Here is a 21,916-nt window from a genome sequence, read left to right on the forward strand (position 1 = left end):
GAAACAAACTTCCTATCTTAAAAATGGGAATTCCATTGACGTACAACCTCAAACTTACCATGGCTACGTCTCTACTGATAGTGCAATTGTGAAATTTAGAGTTTCTTCTGCATAAGAAATGAACCAGTGCTCAGGGTTTTAATACATGTGGTAAGTACGTAGCGCTGTGGCTTAGTTGTCTAAAGTGCCTGTCTTGTAAACAGGAGACCCTGAGTTCAAATCTCAGCAGTGCCTTGTCTTCATCATCTCAGAAACAAACTTCCTAGCTAAGAAATGGGAATTTCAATGACGTATAACTCAAATTTTCCGTGGCTACGTCTCTACTAATAATGCAATTGTGATTTTAAGAATGTCTTCTGCATAAGAAATGAACCAGTCCTCAGGGTTTTAATTCCAACTTTTCAATCTTTCCTAATTTTTCCTCCTTTTGGCCCTGCTGTGGCATTCCTTCAATCTGCCTATTCTGTGTCATAACTTGGAAGAAAAACAAGTCCCAAATTGAAGCTGTGCTAAAAGATGGATCATTCAATTATAGAATTTCAAAACATAAGGCCTTGTCATTGAACCAGAATCTATTGCATACTGCAAATTGTCAATGTCGTTGAATGAATGCTATTCATAATTTACTTGGTTTCTTAATTGTCATGACTGAAAATGAAATCCTGTTCCACGTTTTTGCTGTGCATGGAATACAACTCAACTCAATGTTGTTTCGCTAAGTTAACCACTTGAAATGGTCGATTGGTTCTTATGTGTTCCCTGCATTTCACATGGAAAGCTTGTGGTGCTGTGGCTTAGTTGGTTAAAGCGCCTGTATTGTAAACAGGAGATCCTGAGTTCGAAGCTCAGTAGTGCCTTGTTTTCATCATCTCAGAAACAAACTTCCTATCTTAAAAATGGGAATTCCATTGACGTACAACCTCAAACTTACCATGGCTACGTCTCTACTGATAGTGCAATTGTGAAATATAGAGTTTCTTCTGCATAAGAAATGAACCAGTGCTCAGGGTTTTAATACATGTGGTAAGTACGTAGCGCTGTGGCTTAGTTGTCTAAAGTGCCTGTCTTGTAAACAGGAGACCCTGAGTTCAAATCTCAGCAGTGCCTTGTCTTCATCATCTCAGAAACAAACTTCCTAGCTAAGAAATGGGAATTTCAATGACGTATAACTCAAATTTTCCGTGGCTACGTCTCTACTAATAATGCAATTGTGATTTTAAGAATTTCTTCTGCATAAGAAATGAACCAGTCCTCAGGGTTTTAATTCCAACTTTTCAATCTTTCCTAATTTTTCCTCCTTTTGGCCCTGCTGTGGCATTCCTTCAATCTGCCTATTCTGTGTCATAACTTGGAAGAAAAACAAGTCCCAAATTGAAGCTGTGCTAAAAGATGGATCATTCAATTATAGAATTTCAAAACATAAGGCCTTGTCATTGAACCAGAATCTATTGCATACTGCAAATTGTCAATGTCGTTGAATGAATGCTATTCATAATTTACTTGGTTTCTTAATTGTCATGACTGAAAATGAAATCCTGTTCCACGTTTTTGCTGTGCATGGAATACAACTCAACTCAATGTTGTTTCGCTAAGTTAACCACTTGAAATGGTCGATTGGTTCTTATGTGTTCCCTGCATTTCACATGGAAAGCTTGTGGTGCTGTGGCTTAGTTGGTTAAAGCGCCTGTATTGTAAACAGGAGATCCTGAGTTCGAAGCTCAGTAGTGCCTTGTTTTCATCATCTCAGAAACAAACTTCCTATCTTAAAAATGGGAATTCCATTGACGTACAACCTCAAACTTACCATGGCTACGTCTCTACTGATAGTGCAATTGTGAAATTTAGAGTTTCTTCTGCATAAGAAATTAACCAGTGCTCAGGGTTTTAATACATGTGGTAAGTACGTAGCGCTGTGGCTTAGTTGTCTAAAGTGCCTGTCTTGTAAACAGGAGACCCTGAGTTCAAATCTCAGCAGTGCCTTGTCTTCATCATCTCAGAAACAAACTTCCTAGCTAAGAAATGGGAATTTCAATGACGTATAACTCAAATTTTCCGTGGCTACGTCTCTACTAATAATGCAATTGTGATTTTAAGAATTTCTTCTGCATAAGAAATGAACCAGTCCTCAGGGTTTTAATTCCAACTTTTCAATCTTTCCTAATTTTTCCTCCTTTTGGCCCTGCTGTGGCATTCCTTCAATCTGCCTATTCTGTGTCATAACTTGGAAGAAAAACAAGTCCCAAATTGAAGCTGTGCTAAAAGATGGATCATTCAATTATAGAATTTCAAAACATAAGGCCTTGTCATTGAACCAGAATCTATTGCATACTGCAAATTGTCAATGTCGTTGAATGAATGCTATTCATAATTTACTTGGTTTCTTAATTGTCATGACTGAAAATGAAATCCTGTTCCACGTTTTTGCTGTGCATGGAATACAACTCAACTCAATGTTGTTTCGCTAAGTTAACCACTTGAAATGTTCGATTGGTTCTTATGTGTTCCCTGCATTTCACGAGGAAAGCTTGTGGCGCTGTGGCTTAGTTGGTTAAAGCGCCTGTCTTGTAAACAGGAGATCCTGAGTTCGAATTTCAGCAGTGCCTTGTTTTCATCATCTCAGAAACAAACTTCCTATCTTAAAAATGGGAATTCCATTGACGTACAACCTCAAACTTACCATGGCTACGTCTCTACTGATAGTGCAATTGTGAAATTTAGAGTTTCTTCTGCATAAGAAATGAACCAGTGCTCAGGGTTTTAATACATGTGGTAAGTACGTAGCGCTGTGGCTTAGTTGTCTAAAGTGCCTGTCTTGTAAACAGGAGACCTTGAGTTCAAATCTCAGCAGTGCCTTGTCTTCATCATCTCAGAAACAAACTTCCTAGCTAAGAAATGGGAATTTCAATGACGTATAACTCAAATTTTCCGTGGCTACGTCTCTACTAATAATGCAATTGTGATTTTAAGAATTTCTTCTGCATAAGAAATGAACCAGTCCTCAGGGTTTTAATTCCAACTTTTCAATCTTTCCTAATTTTTCCTCCTTTTGGCCCTGCTGTGGCATTCCTTCAATCTGCCTATTCTGTGTCATAACTTGGAAGAAAAACAAGTCCCAAATTGAAGCTGTGCTAAAAGATGGATCATTCAATTATAGAATTTCAAAACATAAGGCCTTGTCATTGAACCAGAATCTATTGCATACTGCAAATTGTCAATGTCGTTGAATGAATGCTATTCATAATTTACTTGGTTTCTTAATTGTCATGACTGAAAATGAAATCCTGTTCCACGTTTTTGCTGTGCATGGAATACAACTCAACTCAATGTTGTTTCGCTAAGTTAACCACTTGAAATGTTCGATTGGTTCTTATGTGTTCCCTGCATTTCACATGGAAAGCTTGTGGCGCTGTGGCTTAGTTGGTTAAAGCGCCTGTCTTGTAAACAGGAGATCCTGAGTTCGAATCTCAGCAGTGCCTTGTTTTCATCATCTCTTTAACAAACTTCCTATCTTAAAAATGGGAATTCCATTGACGTACAACCTCAAACTTACCATGGCTACGTCTCTACTGATAGTGCAATTGTGAAATTTAGAGTTTCTTCTGCATAAGAAATGAACCAGTGCTCAGGGTTTTAATACATGTGGTAAGTACGTAGCGCTGTGGCTTAGTTGTCTAAAGTGCCTGTCTTGTAAACAGGAGACCCTGAGTTCAAATCTCAGCAGTGCCTTGTTTTCATCATCTCAGAAACAAACTTCCTAGCTAAGAAATGGGAATTTCAATGACGTATAACTCAAATTTTCCGTGGCTACGTCTCTACTAATAATGCAATTGTGATTTTAAGAATTTCTTCTGCATAAGAAATGAACCAGTCCTCAGGGTTTTAATTCCAACTTTTCAATCTTTCCTAATTTTTCCTCCTTTTGGCCCTGCTGTGGCATTCCTTCAATCTGCCTATTCTGTGTCATAACTTGGAAGAAAAACAAGTCCCAAATTGAAGCTGTGCTAAAAGATGGATCATTCAATTATAGAATTTCAAAACATAAGGCCTTGTCATTGAACCAGAATCTATTGCATACTGCAAATTGTCAATGTCGTTGAATGAATGCTATTCATAATTTACTTGGTTTCTTAATTGTCATGACTGAAAATGAAATCCTGTTCCACGTTTTTGCTGTGCATGGAATACAACTCAACTCAATGTTGTTTCGCTAAGTTAACCACTTGAAATGGTCGATTGGTTCTTATGTGTTCCCTGCATTTCACATGGAAAGCTTGTGGTGCTGTGGCTTAGTTGGTTAAAGCGCCTGTATTGTAAACAGGAGATCCTGAGTTCGAAGCTCAGTAGTGCCTTGTTTTCATCATCTCAGAAACAAACTTCCTATCTTAAAAATGGGAATTCCATTGACGTACAACCTCAAACTTACCATGGCTACGTCTCTACTGATAGTGCAATTGTGAAATTTAGAGTTTCTTCTGCATAAGAAATTAACCAGTGCTCAGGGTTTTAATACATGTGGTAAGTACGTAGCGCTGTGGCTTAGTTGTCTAAAGTGCCTGTCTTGTAAACAGGAGACCCTGAGTTCAAATCTCAGCAGTGCCTTGTCTTTATCATCTCAGAAACAAACTTCCTAGCTAAGAAATGGGAATTTCAATGACGTATAACTCAAATTTTCCGTGGCTACGTCTCTACTAATAATGCAATTGTGATTTTAAAAATTTCTTCTGCATAAGAAATGAACCAGTCCTCAGGGTTTTAATTCCAACTTTTCAATCTTTCCTAATTTTTCCTCCTTTTGGCCCTGCTGTGGCATTCCTTCAATCTGCCTATTCTGTGTCATAACTTGGAAGAAAAACAAGTCCCAAATTGAAGCTGTGCTAAAAGATGGATCATTCAATTATAGAATTTCAAAACATAAGGCCTTGTCATTGAACCAGAATCTATTGCATACTGCAAATTGTCAATGTCGTTGAATGAATGCTATTCATAATTTACTTGGTTTCTTAATTGTCATGACTGAAAATGAAATCCTGTTCCACGTTTTTGCTGTGCATGGAATACAACTCAACTCAATGTTGTTTCGCTAAGTTAACCACTTGAAATGGTCGATTGGTTCTTATGTGTTCCCTGCATTTCACATGGAAAGCTTGTGGTGCTGTGGCTTAGTTGGTTAAAGCGCCTGTATTGTAAACAGGAGATCCTGAGTTCGAAGCTCAGTAGTGCCTTGTTTTCATCATCTCAGAAACAAACTTCCTATCTTAAAAATGGGAATTCCATTGACGTACAACCTCAAACTTACCATGGCTACGTCTCTACTGATAGTGCAATTGTGAAATTTAGAGTTTCTTCTGCATAAGAAATTAACCAGTGCTCAGGGTTTTAATACATGTGGTAAGTACGTAGCGCTGTGGCTTAGTTGTCTAAAGTGCCTGTCTTGTAAACAGGAGACCCTGAGTTCAAATCTCAGCAGTGCCTTGTCTTCATCATCTCAGAAACAAACTTCCTAGCTAAGAAATGGGAATTTCAATGACGTATAACTCAAATTTTCCGTGGCTACGTCTCTACTAATAATGCAATTGTGATTTTAAGAATTTCTTCTGCATAAGAAATGAACCAGTCCTCAGGGTTTTAATTCCAACTTTTCAATCTTTCCTAATTTTTCCTCCTTTTGGCCCTGCTGTGGCATTCCTTCAATCTGCCTATTCTGTGTCATAACTTGGAAGAAAAACAAGTCCCAAATTGAAGCTGTGCTAAAAGATGGATCATTCAATTATAGAATTTCAAAACATAAGGCCTTGTCATTGAACCAGAATCTATTGCATACTGCAAATTGTCAATGTCGTTGAATGAATGCTATTCATAATTTACTTGGTTTCTTAATTGTCATGACTGAAAATGAAATCCTGTTCCACGTTTTTGCTGTGCATGGAATACAACTCAACTCAATGTTGTTTCGCTAAGTTAACCACTTGAAATGGTCGATTGGTTCTTATGTGTTCCCTGCATTTCACATGGAAAGCTTGTGGTGCTGTGGCTTAGTTGGTTAAAGCGCCTGTATTGTAAACAGGAGATCCTGAGTTCGAAGCTCAGTAGTGCCTTGTTTTCATCATCTCAGAAACAAACTTCCTATCTTAAAAATGGGAATTCCATTGACGTACAACCTCAAACTTACCATGGCTACGTCTCTACTGATAGTGCAATTGTGAAATTTAGAGTTTCTTCTGCATAAGAAATTAACCAGTGCTCAGGGTTTTAATACATGTGGTAAGTACGTAGCGCTGTGGCTTAGTTGTCTAAAGTGCCTGTCTTGTAAACAGGAGACCCTGAGTTCAAATCTCAGCAGTGCCTTGTCTTCATCATCTCAGAAACAAACTTCCTAGCTAAGAAATGGGAATTTCAATGACGTATAACTCAAATTTTCCGTGGCTACGTCTCTACTAATAATGCAATTGTGATTTTAAGAATTTCTTCTGCATAAGAAATGAACCAGTCCTCAGGGTTTTAATTCCAACTTTTCAATCTTTCCTAATTTTTCCTCCTTTTGGCCCTGCTGTGGCATTCCTTCAATCTGCCTATTCTGTGTCATAACTTGGAAGAAAAACAAGTCCCAAATTGAAGCTGTGCTAAAAGATGGATCATTCAATTATAGAATTTCAAAACATAAGGCCTTGTCATTGAACCAGAATCTATTGCATACTGCAAATTGTCAATGTCGTTGAATGAATGCTATTCATAATTTACTTGGTTTCTTAATTGTCATGACTGAAAATGAAATCCTGTTCCACGTTTTTGCTGTGCATGGAATACAACTCAACTCAATGTTGTTTCGCTAAGTTAACCACTTGAAATGTTCGATTGGTTCTTATGTGTTCCCTGCATTTCACGTGGAAAGCTTGTGGCGCTGTGGCTTAGTTGGTTAAAGCGCCTGTCTTGTAAACAGGAGATCCTGAGTTCGAATCTCAGCAGTGCCTTGTTTTCATCATCTCTTTAACAAACTTCCTATCTTAAAAATGGGAATTCCATTGACGTACAACCTCAAACTTACCATGGCTACGTCTCTACTGATAGTGCAATTGTGAAATTTAGAGTTTCTTCTGCATAAGAAATGAACCAGTGCTCAGGGTTTTAATACATGTGGTAAGTACGTAGCGCTGTGGCTTAGTTGTCTAAAGTGCCTGTCTTGTAAACAGGAGACCCTGAGTTAAAATCTCAGCAGTGCCTTGTTTTCATCATCTCAGAAACAAACTTCCTAGCTAAGAAATGGGAATTTCAATGACGTATAACACAAATTTTCCGTGGCTACGTCTCTACTAATAATGCAATTGTGATTTTAAGAATTTCTTCTGCATAAGAAATGAACCAGTCCTCAGGGTTTTAATTCCAACTTTTCAATCTTTCCTAATTTTTCCTCCTTTTGGCCCTGCTGTGGCATTCCTTCAATCTGCCTATTCTGTGTCATAACTTGGAAGAAAAACAAGTCCCAAATTGAAGCTGTGCTAAAAGATGGATCATTCAATTATAGAATTTCAAAACATAAGGCCTTGTCATTGAACCAGAATCTATTGCATACTGCAAATTGTCAATGTCGTTGAATGAATGCTATTCATAATTTACTTGGTTTCTTAATTGTCATGACTGAAAATGAAATCCTGTTCCACGTTTTTGCTGTGCATGGAATACAACTCAACTCAATGTTGTTTCGCTAAGTTAACCACTTGAAATGTTCGATTGGTTCTTATGTGTTCCCTGCATTTCACGTGGAAAGCTTGTGGCGCTGTGGCTTAGTTGGTTAAAGCGCCTGTCTTGTAAACAGGAGATCCTGAGTTCGAATCTCAGCAGTGCCTTGTTTTCATCATCTCTTTAACAAACTTCCTATCTTAAAAATGGGAATTCCATTGACGTACAACCTCAAACTTACCATGGCTACGTCTCTACTGATAGTGCAATTGTGAAATTTAGAGTTTCTTCTGCATAAGAAATGAACCAGTGCTCAGGGTTTTAATACATGTGGTAAGTACGTAGCGCTGTGGCTTAGTTGTCTAAAGTGCCTGTCTTGTAAACAGGAGACCCTGAGTTAAAATCTCAGCAGTGCCTTGTTTTCATCATCTCAGAAACAAACTTCCTAGCTAAGAAATGGGAATTTCAATGACGTATAACACAAATTTTCCGTGGCTACGTCTCTACTAATAATGCAATTGTGATTTTAAGAATTTCTTCTGCATAAGAAATGAACCAGTCCTCAGGGTTTTAATTCCAACTTTTCAATCTTTCCTAATTTTTCCTCCTTTTGGCCCTGCTGTGGCATTCCTTCAATCTGCCTATTCTGTGTCATAACTTGGAAGAAAAACAAGTCCCAAATTGAAGCTGTGCTAAAAGATGGATCATTCAATTATAGAATTTCAAAACATAAGGCCTTGTCATTGAACCAGAATCTATTGCATACTGCAAATTGTCAATGTCGTTGAATGAATGCTATTCATAATTTACTTGGTTTCTTAATTGTCATGACTGAAAATGAAATCCTGTTCCACGTTTTTGCTGTGCATGGAATACAACTCAACTCAATGTTGTTTCGCTAAGTTAACCACTTGAAATGTTCGATTGGTTCTTATGTGTTCCCTGCATTTCACGTGGAAAGCTTGTGGCGCTGTGGCTTAGTTGGTTAAAGCGCCTGTCTTGTAAACAGGAGATCCTGAGTTCGAATCTCAGCAGTGCCTTGTTTTCATCATCTCTTTAACAAACTTCCTATCTTAAAAATGGGAATTCCATTGACGTACAACCTCAAACTTACCATGGCTACGTCTCTACTGATAGTGCAATTGTGAAATTTAGAGTTTCTTCTGCATAAGAAATGAACCAGTGCTCAGGGTTTTAATACATGTGGTAAGTACGTAGCGCTGTGGCTTAGTTGTCTAAAGTGCCTGTCTTGTAAACAGGAGACCCTGAGTTAAAATCTCAGCAGTGCCTTGTTTTCATCATCTCAGAAACAAACTTCCTAGCTAAGAAATGGGAATTTCAATGACGTATAACACAAATTTTCCGTGGCTACGTCTCTACTAATAATGCAATTGTGATTTTAAGAATTTCTTCTGCATAAGAAATGAACCAGTCCTCAGGGTTTTAATTCCAACTTTTCAATCTTTCCTAATTTTTCCTCCTTTTGGCCCTGCTGTGGCATTCCTTCAATCTGCCTATTCTGTGTCATAACTTGGAAGAAAAACAAGTCCCAAATTGAAGCTGTGCTAAAAGATGGATCATTCAATTATAGAATTTCAAAACATAAGGCCTTGTCATTGAACCAGAATCTATTGCATACTGCAAATTGTCAATGTCGTTGAATGAATGCTATTCATAATTTACTTGGTTTCTTAATTGTCATGACTGAAAATGAAATCCTGTTCCACGTTTTTGCTGTGCATGGAATACAACTCAACTCAATGTTGTTTCGCTAAGTTAACCACTTGAAATGTTCGATTGGTTCTTATGTGTTCCCTGCATTTCACGAGGAAAGCTTGTGGCGCTGTGGCTTAGTTGGTTAAAGCGCCTGTCTTGTAAACAGGAGATCCTGAGTTCGAATTTCAGCAGTGCCTTGTTTTCATCATCTCAGAAACAAACTTCCTATCTTAAAAATGGGAATTCCATTGACGTACAACCTCAAACTTACCATGGCTACGTCTCTACTGATAGTGCAATTGTGAAATTTAGAGTTTCTTCTGCATAAGAAATGAACCAGTGCTCAGGGTTTTAATACATGTGGTAAGTACGTAGCGCTGTGGCTTAGTTGTCTAAAGTGCCTGTCTTGTAAACAGGAGACCTTGAGTTCAAATCTCAGCAGTGCCTTGTCTTCATCATCTCAGAAACAAACTTCCTAGCTAAGAAATGGGAATTTCAATGACGTATAACTCAAATTTTCCGTGGCTACGTCTCTACTAATAATGCAATTGTGATTTTAAGAATTTCTTCTGCATAAGAAATGAACCAGTCCTCAGGGTTTTAATTCCAACTTTTCAATCTTTCCTAATTTTTCCTCCTTTTGGCCCTGCTGTGGCATTCCTTCAATCTGCCTATTCTGTGTCATAACTTGGAAGAAAAACAAGTCCCAAATTGAAGCTGTGCTAAAAGATGGATCATTCAATTATAGAATTTCAAAACATAAGGCCTTGTCATTGAACCAGAATCTATTGCATACTGCAAATTGTCAATGTCGTTGAATGAATGCTATTCATAATTTACTTGGTTTCTTAATTGTCATGACTGAAAATGAAATCCTGTTCCACGTTTTTGCTGTGCATGGAATACAACTCAACTCAATGTTGTTTCGCTAAGTTAACCACTTGAAATGTTCGATTGGTTCTTATGTGTTCCCTGCATTTCACGTGGAAAGCTTGTGGCGCTGTGGCTTAGTTGGTTAAAGCGCCTGTCTTGTAAACAGGAGATCCTGAGTTCGAATCTCAGCAGTGCCTTGTTTTCATCATCTCTTTAACAAACTTCCTATCTTAAAAATGGGAATTCCATTGACGTACAACCTCAAACTTACCATGGCTACGTCTCTACTGATAGTGCAATTGTGAAATTTAGAGTTTCTTCTGCATAAGAAATGAACCAGTGCTCAGGGTTTTAATACATGTGGTAAGTACGTAGCGCTGTGGCTTAGTTGTCTAAAGTGCCTGTCTTGTAAACAGGAGACCCTGAGTTAAAATCTCAGCAGTGCCTTGTTTTCATCATCTCAGAAACAAACTTCCTAGCTAAGAAATGGGAATTTCAATGACGTATAACACAAATTTTCCGTGGCTACGTCTCTACTAATAATGCAATTGTGATTTTAAGAATTTCTTCTGCATAAGAAATGAACCAGTCCTCAGGGTTTTAATTCCAACTTTTCAATCTTTCCTAATTTTTCCTCCTTTTGGCCCTGCTGTGGCATTCCTTCAATCTGCCTATTCTGTGTCATAACTTGGAAGAAAAACAAGTCCCAAATTGAAGCTGTGCTAAAAGATGGATCATTCAATTATAGAATTTCAAAACATAAGGCCTTGTCATTGAACCAGAATCTATTGCATACTGCAAATTGTCAATGTCGTTGAATGAATGCTATTCATAATTTACTTGGTTTCTTAATTGTCATGACTGAAAATGAAATCCTGTTCCACGTTTTTGCTGTGCATGGAATACAACTCAACTCAATGTTGTTTCGCTAAGTTAACCACTTGAAATGTTCGATTGGTTCTTATGTGTTCCCTGCATTTCACGTGGAAAGCTTGTGGCGCTGTGGCTTAGTTGGTTAAAGCGCCTGTCTTGTAAACAGGAGATCCTGAGTTCGAATCTCAGCAGTGCCTTGTTTTCATCATCTCTTTAACAAACTTCCTATCTTAAAAATGGGAATTCCATTGACGTACAACCTCAAACTTACCATGGCTACGTCTCTACTGATAGTGCAATTGTGAAATTTAGAGTTTCTTCTGCATAAGAAATGAACCAGTGCTCAGGGTTTTAATACATGTGGTAAGTACGTAGCGCTGTGGCTTAGTTGTCTAAAGTGCCTGTCTTGTAAACAGGAGACCCTGAGTTCAAATCTCAGCAGTGCCTTGTTTTCATCATCTCAGAAACAAACTTCCTAGCTAAGAAATGGGAATTTCAATGACGTATAACACAAATTTTCCGTGGCTACGTCTCTACTAATAATGCAATTGTGATTTTAAGAATTTCTTCTGCATAAGAAATGAACCAGTCCTCAGGGTTTTAATTCCAACTTTTCAATCTTTCCTAATTTTTCCTCCTTTTGGCCCTGCTGTGGCATTCCTTCAATCTGCCTATTCTGTGTCATAACTTGGAAGAAAAACAAGTCCCAAATTGAAGCTGTGCTAAAAGATGGATCATTCAATTATAGAATTTCAAAACATAAGGCCTTGTCATTGAACCAGAATCTATTGCATACTGCAAATTGTCAATGTCGTTGAATGAATGCTATTCATAATTTACTTGGTTTCTTAATTGTCATGACTGAAAATGAAATCCTGTTCCACGTTTTTGCTGTGCATGGAATACAACTCAACTCAATGTTGTTTCGCTAAGTTAACCACTTGAAATGTTCGATTGGTTCTTATGTGTTCCCTGCATTTCACGAGGAAAGCTTGTGGCGCTGTGGCTTAGTTGGTTAAAGCGCCTGTCTTGTAAACAGGAGATCCTGAGTTCGAATTTCAGCAGTGCCTTGTTTTCATCATCTCAGAAACAAACTTCCTATCTTAAAAATGGGAATTCCATTGACGTACAACCTCAAACTTACCATGGCTACGTCTCTACTGATAGTGCAATTGTGAAATTTAGAGTTTCTTCTGCATAAGAAATGAACCAGTGCTCAGGGTTTTAATACATGTGGTAAGTACGTAGCGCTGTGGCTTAGTTGTCTAAAGTGCCTGTCTTGTAAACAGGAGACCTTGAGTTCAAATCTCAGCAGTGCCTTGTCTTCATCATCTCAGAAACAAACTTCCTAGCTAAGAAATGGGAATTTCAATGACGTATAACTCAAATTTTCCGTGGCTACGTCTCTACTAATAATGCAATTGTGATTTTAAGAATTTCTTCTGCATAAGAAATGAACCAGTCCTCAGGGTTTTAATTCCAACTTTTCAATCTTTCCTAATTTTTCCTCCTTTTGGCCCTGCTGTGGCATTCCTTCAATCTGCCTATTCTGTGTCATAACTTGGAAGAAAAACAAGTCCCAAATTGAAGCTGTGCTAAAAGATGGATCATTCAATTATAGAATTTCAAAACATAAGGCCTTGTCATTGAACCAGAATCTATTGCATACTGCAAATTGTCAATGTCGTTGAATGAATGCTATTCATAATTTACTTGGTTTCTTAATTGTCATGACTGAAAATGAAATCCTGTTCCACGTTTTTGCTGTGCATGGAATACAACTCAACTCAATGTTGTTTCGCTAAGTTAACCACTTGAAATGTTCGATTGGTTCTTATGTGTTCCCTGCATTTCACGTGGAAAGCTTGTGGCGCTGTGGCTTAGTTGGTTAAAGCGCCTGTCTTGTAAACAGGAGATCCTGAGTTCGAATCTCAGCAGTGCCTTGTTTTCATCATCTCTTTAACAAACTTCCTATCTTAAAAATGGGAATTCCATTGACGTACAACCTCAAACTTACCATGGCTACGTCTCTACTGATAGTGCAATTGTGAAATTTAGAGTTTCTTCTGCATAAGAAATGAACCAGTGCTCAGGGTTTTAATACATGTGGTAAGTACGTAGCGCTGTGGCTTAGTTGTCTAAAGTGCCTGTCTTGTAAACAGGAGACCCTGAGTTCAAATCTCAGCAGTGCCTTGTTTTCATCATCTCAGAAACAAACTTCCTAGCTAAGAAATGGGAATTTCAATGACGTATAACACAAATTTTCCGTGGCTACGTCTCTACTAATAATGCAATTGTGATTTTAAAAATTTCTTCTGCATAAGAAATGAACCAGTCCTCAGGGTTTTAATTCCAACTTTTCAATCTTTCCTAATTTTTCCTCCTTTTGGCCCTGCTGTGGCATTCCTTCAATCTGCCTATTCTGTGTCATAACTTGGAAGAAAAACAAGTCCCAAATTGAAGCTGTGCTAAAAGATGGATCATTCAATTATAGAATTTCAAAACATAAGGCCTTGTCATTGAACCAGAATCTATTGCATACTGCAAATTGTCAATGTCGTTGAATGAATGCTATTCATAATTTACTTGGTTTCTTAATTGTCATGACTGAAAATGAAATCCTGTTCCACGTTTTTGCTGTGCATGGAATACAACTCAACTCAATGTTGTTTCGCTAAGTTAACCACTTGAAATGGTCGATTGGTTCTTATGTGTTCCCTGCATTTCACATGGAAAGCTTGTGGTGCTGTGGCTTAGTTGGTTAAAGCGCCTGTATTGTAAACAGGAGATCCTGAGTTCGAATCTCAGTAGTGCCTTGTTTTCATCATCTCAGAAACAAACTTCCTATCTTAAAAATGGGAATTCCATTGACGTACAACCTCAAACTTACCATGGCTACGTCTCTACTGATAGTGCAGTTGTGAAATTTAGAGTTTCTTCTGCATAAGAAATGAACCAGTGCTCAGGGTTTTAATACATGTGGTAAGTACGTAGCGCTGTGGCTTAGTTGTCTAAAGTGCCTGTCTTGTAAACAGGAGACCCTGAGTTCAAATCTCAGCAGTGCCTTGTCTTCATCATCTCAGAAACAAACTTCCTAGCTAAGAAATGGGAATTTCAATGACGTATAACTCAAATTTTCCGTGGCTACGTCTCTACTAATAATGCAATTGTGATTTTAAGAATTTCTTCTGCATAAGAAATGAACCAGTCCTCAGGGTTTTAATTCCAACTTTTCAATCTTTCCTAATTTTTCCTCCTTTTGGCCCTGCTGTGGCATTCCTTCAATCTGCCTATTCTGTGTCATAACTTGGAAGAAAAACAAGTCCCAAATTGAAGCTGTGCTAAAAGATGGATCATTCAATTATAGAATTTCAAAACATAAGGCCTTGTCATTGAACCAGAATCTATTGCATACTGCAAATTGTCAATGTCGTTGAATGAATGCTATTCATAATTTACTTGGTTTCTTAATTGTCATGACTGAAAATGAAATCCTGTTCCACGTTTTTGCTGTGCATGGAATACAACTCAACTCAATGTTGTTTCGCTAAGTTAACCACTTGAAATGGTCGATTGGTTCTTATGTGTTCCCTGCATTTCACATGGAAAGCTTGTGGTGCTGTGGCTTAGTTGGTTAAAGCGCCTGTATTGTAAACAGGAGATCCTGAGTTCGAAGCTCAGTAGTGCCTTGTTTTCATCATCTCAGAAACAAACTTCCTATCTTAAAAATGGGAATTCCATTGACGTACAACCTCAAACTTACCATGGCTACGTCTCTACTGATAGTGCAATTGTGAAATTTAGAGTTTCTTCTGCATAAGAAATTAACCAGTGCTCAGGGTTTTAATACATGTGGTAAGTACGTAGCGCTGTGGCTTAGTTGTCTAAAGTGCCTGTCTTGTAAACAGGAGACCCTGAGTTCAAATCTCAGCAGTGCCTTGTCTTCATCATCTCAGAAACAAACTTCCTAGCTAAGAAATGGGAATTTCAATGACGTATAACTCAAATTTTCCGTGGCTACGTCTCTACTAATAATGCAATTGTGATTTTAAGAATTTCTTCTGCATAAGAAATGAACCAGTCCTCAGGGTTTTAATTCCAACTTTTCAATCTTTCCTAATTTTTCCTCCTTTTGGCCCTGCTGTGGCATTCCTTCAATCTGCCTATTCTGTGTCATAACTTGGAAGAAAAACAAGTCCCAAATTGAAGCTGTGCTAAAAGATGGATCATTCAATTATAGAATTTCAAAACATAAGGCCTTGTCATTGAACCAGAATCTATTGCATACTGCAAATTGTCAATGTCGTTGAATGAATGCTATTCATAATTTACTTGGTTTCTTAATTGTCATGACTGAAAATGAAATCCTGTTCCACGTTTTTGCTGTGCATGGAATACAACTCAACTCAATGTTGTTTCGCTAAGTTAACCACTTGAAATGTTCGATTGGTTCTTATGTGTTCCCTGCATTTCACGAGGAAAGCTTGTGGCGCTGTGGCTTAGTTGGTTAAAGCGCCTGTCTTGTAAACAGGAGATCCTGAGTTCGAATTTCAGCAGTGCCTTGTTTTCATCATCTCAGAAACAAACTTCCTATCTTAAAAATGGGAATTCCATTGACGTACAACCTCAAACTTACCATGGCTACGTCTCTACTGATAGTGCAATTGTGAAATTTAGAGTTTCTTCTGCATAAGAAATGAACCAGTGCTCAGGGTTTTAATACATGTGGTAAGTACGTAGCGCTGTGGCTTAGTTGTCTAAAGTGCCTGTCTTGTAAACAGGAGACCCTGAGTTCAAATCTCAGCAGTGCCTTGTTTTCATCATCTCAGAAACAAACTTCCTAGCTAAGAAATGGGAATTTCAATGACGTATAACACAAATTTTCCGTGGCTACGTCTCTACTAATAATGCAATTGTGATTTTAAAAATTTCTTCTGCATAAGAAATGAACCAGTCCTCAGGGTTTTAATTCCAACTTTTCAATCTTTCCTAATTTTTCCTCCTTTTGGCCCTGCTGTGGCATTCCTTCAATCTGCCTATTCTGTGTCATAACTTGGAAGAAAAACAAGTCCCAAATTGAAGCTGTGCTAAAAGATGGATCATTCAATTATAGAATTTCAAAACATAAGGCCTTGTCATTGAACCAGAATCTATTGCATACTGCAAATTGTCAATGTCGTTGAATGAATGCTATTCATAATTTACTTGGTTTCTTAATTGTCATGACTGAAAATGAAATCCTGTTCCACGTTTTTGCTGTGCATGGAATACAACTCAACTCAATGTTGTTTCGCTAAGTTAACCACTTGAAATGGTCGATTGGTTCTTATGTGTTCCCTGCATTTCACATGGAAAGCTTGTGGTGCTGTGGCTTAGTTGGTTAAAGCGCCTGTATTGTAAACAGGAGATCCTGAGTTCGAATCTCAGTAGTGCCTTGTTTTCATCATCTCAGAAACAAACTTCCTATCTTAAAAATGGGAATTCCATTGACGTACAACCTCAAACTTACCATGGCTACGTCTCTACTGATAGTGCAGTTGTGAAATTTAGAGTTTCTTCTGCATAAGAAATGAACCAGTGCTCAGGGTTTTAATACATGTGGTAAGTACGTAGCGCTGTGGCTTAGTTGTCTAAAGTGCCTGTCTTGTAAACAGGAGACCCTGAGTTCAAATCTCAGCAGTGCCTTGTCTTCATCATCTCAGAAACAAACTTCCTAGCTAAGAAATGGGAATTTCAATGACGTATAACTCAAATTTTCCGTGGCTACGTCTCTACTAATAATGCAATTGTGATTTTAAGAATTTCTTCTGCATAAGAAATGAACCAGTCCTCAGGGTTTTAATTCCAACTTTTCAATCTTTCCTAATTTTTCCTCCTTTTGGCCCTGCTGTGGCATTCCTTCAATCTGCCTATTCTGTGTCATAACTTGGAAGAAAAACAAGTCCCAAATTGAAGCTGTGCTAAAAGATGGATCATTCAATTATAGAATTTCAAAACATAAGGCCTTGTCATTGAACCAGAATCTATTGCATACTGCAAATTGTCAATGTCGTTGAATGAATGCTATTCATAATTTACTTGGTTTCTTAATTGTCATGACTGAAAATGAAATCCTGTTCCACGTTTTTGCTGTGCATGGAATACAACTCAACTCAATGTTGTTTCGCTAAGTTAACCACTTGAAATGGTCGATTGGTTCTTATGTGTTCCCTGCATTTCACATGGAAAGCTTGTGGTGCTGTGGCTTAGTTGGTTAAAGCGCCTGTATTGTAAACAGGAGATCCTGAGTTCGAAGCTCAGTAGTGCCTTGTTTTCATCATCTCAGAAACAAACTTCCTATCTTAAAAATGGGAATTCCATTGACGTACAACCTCAAACTTACCATGGCTACGTCTCTACTGATAGTGCAATTGTGAAATTTAGAGTTTCTTCTGCATAAGAAATTAACCAGTGCTCAGGGTTTTAATACATGTGGTAAGTACGTAGCGCTGTGGCTTAGTTGTCTAAAGTGCCTGTCTTGTAAACAGGAGACCCTGAGTTCAAATCTCAGCAGTGCCTTGTCTTCATCATCTCAGAAACAAACTTCCTAGCTAAGAAATGGGAATTTCAATGACGTATAACTCAAATTTTCCGTGGCTACGTCTCTACTAATAATGCAATTGTGATTTTAAGAATTTCTTCTGCATAAGAAATGAACCAGTCCTCAGGGTTTTAATTCCAACTTTTCAATCTTTCCTAATTTTTCCTCCTTTTGGCCCTGCTGTGGCATTCCTTCAATCTGCCTATTCTGTGTCATAACTTGGAAGAAAAACAAGTCCCAAATTGAAGCTGTGCTAAAAGATGGATCATTCAATTATAGAATTTCAAAACATAAGGCCTTGTCATTGAACCAGAATCTATTGCATACTGCAAATTGTCAATGTCGTTGAATGAATGCTATTCATAATTTACTTGGTTTCTTAATTGTCATGACTGAAAATGAAATCCTGTTCCACGTTTTTGCTGTGCATGGAATACAACTCAACTCAATGTTGTTTCGCTAAGTTAACCACTTGAAATGGTCGATTGGTTCTTATGTGTTCCCTGCATTTCACGTGGAAAGCTTGTGGCGCTGTGGCTTAGTTGGTTAAAGCGCCTGCCTTGTAAACAGGAGATCCTGAGTTCGAATCTAAGCAATGCCTTGATTTCATCATCTCAGAAACAAACTTCCTATCTTAAAAATGGGAATTCCATTGACGTACAACCTCAAACTTACCATGGCTGTGTCTCTACTGATAGTGAAATTTAGAGTTTCTTCTGCATAAGAAATGAACCAGTGCTCAGGGTTTTAATACATGTGGTAAGTACGTAGCGCTGTGGCTTAGTTGTCTAAAGTGCCTGTCTTGTAAACAGGAGACCCTGAGTTCAAATCTCAGCAGTGCCTTGTCTTCATCATCTCAGAAACAAACTTCCTAGCTAAGAAATGGGAATTTCAATGACGTATAACTCAAATTTTCCGTGGCTACGTCTCTACTAATAATGCAATTGTGATTTTAAAAATTTCTTCTGCATAAGAAATGAACCAGTCCTCAGGGTTTTAATTCCAACTTTTCAATCTTTCCTAATTTTTCCTCCTTTTGGCCCTGCTGTGGCATTCCTTCAATCTGCCTATTCTGTGTCATAACTTGGAAGAAAAACAAGTCCCAAATTGAAGCTGTGCTAAAAGATGGATCATTCAATTATAGAATTTCAAAACATAAGGCCTTGTCATTGAACCAGAATCTATTGCATACTGCAAATTGTCAATGTCGTTGAATGAATGCTATTCATAATTTACTTGGTTTCTTAATTGTCATGACTGAAAATGAAATCCTGTTCCACGTTTTTGCTGTGCATGGAATACAACTCAACTCAATGTTGTTTCGCTAAGTTAACCACTTGAAATGGTCGATTGGTTCTTATGTGTTCCCTGCATTTCACATGGAAAGCTTGTGGTGCTGTGGCTTAGTTGGTTAAAGCGCCTGTATTGTAAACAGGAGATCCTGAGTTCGAAGCTCAGTAGTGCCTTGTTTTCATCATCTCAGAAACAAACTTCCTATCTTAAAAATGGGAATTCCATTGACGTACAACCTCAAACTTACCATGGCTACGTCTCTACTGATAGTGCAATTGTGAAATTTAGAGTTTCTTCTGCATAAGAAATGAACCAGTGCTCAGGGTTTTAATACATGTGGTAAGTACGTAGCGCTGTGGCTTAGTTGTCTAAAGTGCCTGTCTTGTAAACAGGAGACCCTGAGTTCAAATCTCAGCAGTGCCTTGTCTTCATCATCTCAGAAACAAACTTCCTAGCTAAGAAATGGGAATTTCAATGACGTATAACTCAAATTTTCCGTGGCTACGTCTCTACTAATAATGCAATTGTGATTTTAAGAATTTCTTCTGCATAAGAAATGAACCAGTCCTCAGGGTTTTAATTCCAACTTTTCAATCTTTCCTAATTTTTCCTCCTTTTGGCTCTGCTGTGGCATTCCTTCAATCTGCCTATTCTGTGTCATAACTTGGAAGAAAAACAAGTCCCAAATTGAAGCTGTGCTAAAAGATGGATCATTCAATTATAGAATTTCAAAACATAAGGCCTTGTCATTGAACCAGAATCTATTGCATACTGCAAATTGTCAATGTCGTTGAATGAATGCTATTCATAATTTACTTGGTTTCTTAATTGTCATGACTGAAAATGAAATCCTGTTCCACGTTTTTGCTGTGCATGGAATACAACTCAACTCAATGTTGTTTCGCTAAGTTAACCACTTGAAATGGTCGATTGGTTCTTATGTGTTCCCTGCATTTCACATGGAAAGCTTGTGGTGCTGTGGCTTAGTTGGTTAAAGCGCCTGTATTGTAAACAGGAGATCCTGAGTTCGAAGCTCAGTAGTGCCTTGTTTTCATCATCTCAGAAACAAACTTCCTATCTTAAAAATGGGAATTCCATTGACGTACAACCTCAAACTTACCATGGCTACGTCTCTACTGATAGTGCAATTGTGAAATTTAGAGTTTCTTCTGCATAAGAAATGAACCAGTGCTCAGGGTTTTAATACATGTGGTAAGTACGTAGCGCTGTGGCTTAGTTGTCTAAAGTGCCTGTCTTGTAAACAGGAGACCCTGAGTTCAAATCTCAGCAGTGCCTTGTCTTCATCATCTCAGAAACAAACTTCCTAGCTAAGAAATGGGAATTTCAATGACGTATAACTCAAATTTTCCGTGGCTACGTCTCTACTAATAATGCAATTGTGATTTTAAGAATTTCTTCTGCATAAGAAATGAACCAGTCCTCAGGGTTTTAATTCCAACTTTTCAATCTTTCCTAATTTTTCCTCCTTTTGGCCCTGCTGTGGCATTCCTTCAATCTGCCTATTCTGTGTCATAACTTGGAAGAAAAACAAGTCCCAAATTGAAGCTGTGCTAAAAGATGGATCATTCAATTATAGAATTTCAAAACATAAGGCCTTGTCATTGAACCAGAATCTATTGCATACTGCAAATTGTCAATGTCGTTGAATGAATGCTATTCATAATTTACTTGGTTTCTTAATTGTCATGACTGAAAATGAAATCCTGTTCCACGTTTTTGCTGTGCATGGAATACAACTCAACTCAATGTTGTTTCGCTAAGTTAACCACTTGAAATGGTCGATTGGTTCTTATGTGTTCCCTGCATTTCACATGGAAAGCTTGTGGTGCTGTGGCTTAGTTGGTTAAAGCGCCTGTATTGTAAACAGGAGATCCTGAGTTCGAAGCTCAGTAGTGCCTTGTTTTCATCATCTCAGAAACAAACTTCCTATCTTAAAAATGGGAATTCCATTGACGTACAACCTCAAACTTACCATGGCTACGTCTCTACTGATAGTGCAATTGTGAAATTTAGAGTTTCTTCTGCATAAGAAATGAACCAGTGCTCAGGGTTTTAATACATGTGGTAAGTACGTAGCGCTGTGGCTTAGTTGTCTAAAGTGCCTGTCTTGTAAACAGGAGACCCTGAGTTCAAATCTCAGCAGTGCCTTGTCTTCATCATCTCAGAAACAAACTTCCTAGCTAAGAAATGGGAATTTCAATGATGTATAACTCAAATTTTCCTTGGCTACGTCTCTACTAATAATGCAATTGTGATTTTAAGAATTTCTTCTGCATAAGAAATGAACCAGTCCTCAGGGTTTTAATTCCAACTTTTCAATCTTTCCTAATTTTTCCTCCTTTTGGCCCTGCTGTGGCATTCCTTCAATCTGCCTATTCTGTGTCATAACTTGGAAGAAAAACAAGTCCCAAATTGAAGCTGTGCTAAAAGATGGATCATTCAATTATAGAATTTCAAAACATAAGGCCTTGTCATTGAACCAGAATCTATTGCATACTGCAAATTGTCAATGTCGTTGAATGAATGCTATTCATAATTTACTTGGTTTCTTAATTGTCATGACTGAAAATGAAATCCTGTTCCACGTTTTTGCTGTGCATGGAATACAACTCAACTCAATGTTGTTTCGCTAAGTTAACCACTTGAAATGGTCGATTGGTTCTTATGTGTTCCCTGCATTTCACATGGAAAGCTTGTGGTGCTGTGGCTTAGTTGGTTAAAGCGCCTGTATTGTAAACAGGAGATCCTGAGTTCGAATCTCAGTAGTGCCTTGTTTTCATTATCTCAGAAACAAACTTCCTATCTTAAAAATGGGAATTCCATTGACGTACAACCTCAAACTTACCATGGCTACGTCTCTACTGATAGTGCAATTGTGAAATTTAG

The 21,916-nt window shown here is 37.9% G+C and overlaps 7 non-coding genes across 7 annotated transcripts; all 7 read left to right on the forward strand.

The window, feature by feature from the left end:
• The first annotated feature begins 3,402 nt into the window (after nt 1-3,402).
• TRNAT-UGU (transfer RNA threonine (anticodon UGU)) lies at nt 3,403-3,476 on the forward strand. Its single transcript has one exon. It is a non-coding gene; the product is annotated as a tRNA-Thr (tRNA).
• A 3,418-nt stretch (nt 3,477-6,894) lies between these two features.
• Nucleotides 6,895-6,968, forward strand: TRNAT-UGU (transfer RNA threonine (anticodon UGU)). The gene has a single exon. It is a non-coding gene; the product is annotated as a tRNA-Thr (tRNA).
• A 799-nt stretch (nt 6,969-7,767) lies between these two features.
• TRNAT-UGU (transfer RNA threonine (anticodon UGU)) lies at nt 7,768-7,841 on the forward strand. Its single transcript has one exon. It is a non-coding gene; the product is annotated as a tRNA-Thr (tRNA).
• Nucleotides 7,842-8,640: 799 nt separating this feature from the next.
• On the forward strand, nt 8,641-8,714 carry TRNAT-UGU (transfer RNA threonine (anticodon UGU)). Its single transcript has one exon. It is a non-coding gene; the product is annotated as a tRNA-Thr (tRNA).
• Nucleotides 8,715-10,386: 1,672 nt separating this feature from the next.
• Nucleotides 10,387-10,460, forward strand: TRNAT-UGU (transfer RNA threonine (anticodon UGU)). Its single transcript has one exon. It is a non-coding gene; the product is annotated as a tRNA-Thr (tRNA).
• A 799-nt stretch (nt 10,461-11,259) lies between these two features.
• Nucleotides 11,260-11,333, forward strand: TRNAT-UGU (transfer RNA threonine (anticodon UGU)). The gene has a single exon. It is a non-coding gene; the product is annotated as a tRNA-Thr (tRNA).
• Nucleotides 11,334-13,005: 1,672 nt separating this feature from the next.
• On the forward strand, nt 13,006-13,079 carry TRNAT-UGU (transfer RNA threonine (anticodon UGU)). Its single transcript has one exon. It is a non-coding gene; the product is annotated as a tRNA-Thr (tRNA).
• Nucleotides 13,080-21,916: the final 8,837 nt, after the last annotated feature.

This window comes from Ranitomeya imitator, chromosome 7 (genome assembly GCF_032444005.1).
Source record: "Ranitomeya imitator isolate aRanImi1 chromosome 7, aRanImi1.pri, whole genome shotgun sequence".
Classification (NCBI taxonomy): Eukaryota; Metazoa; Chordata; class Amphibia; order Anura; family Dendrobatidae; genus Ranitomeya; species Ranitomeya imitator.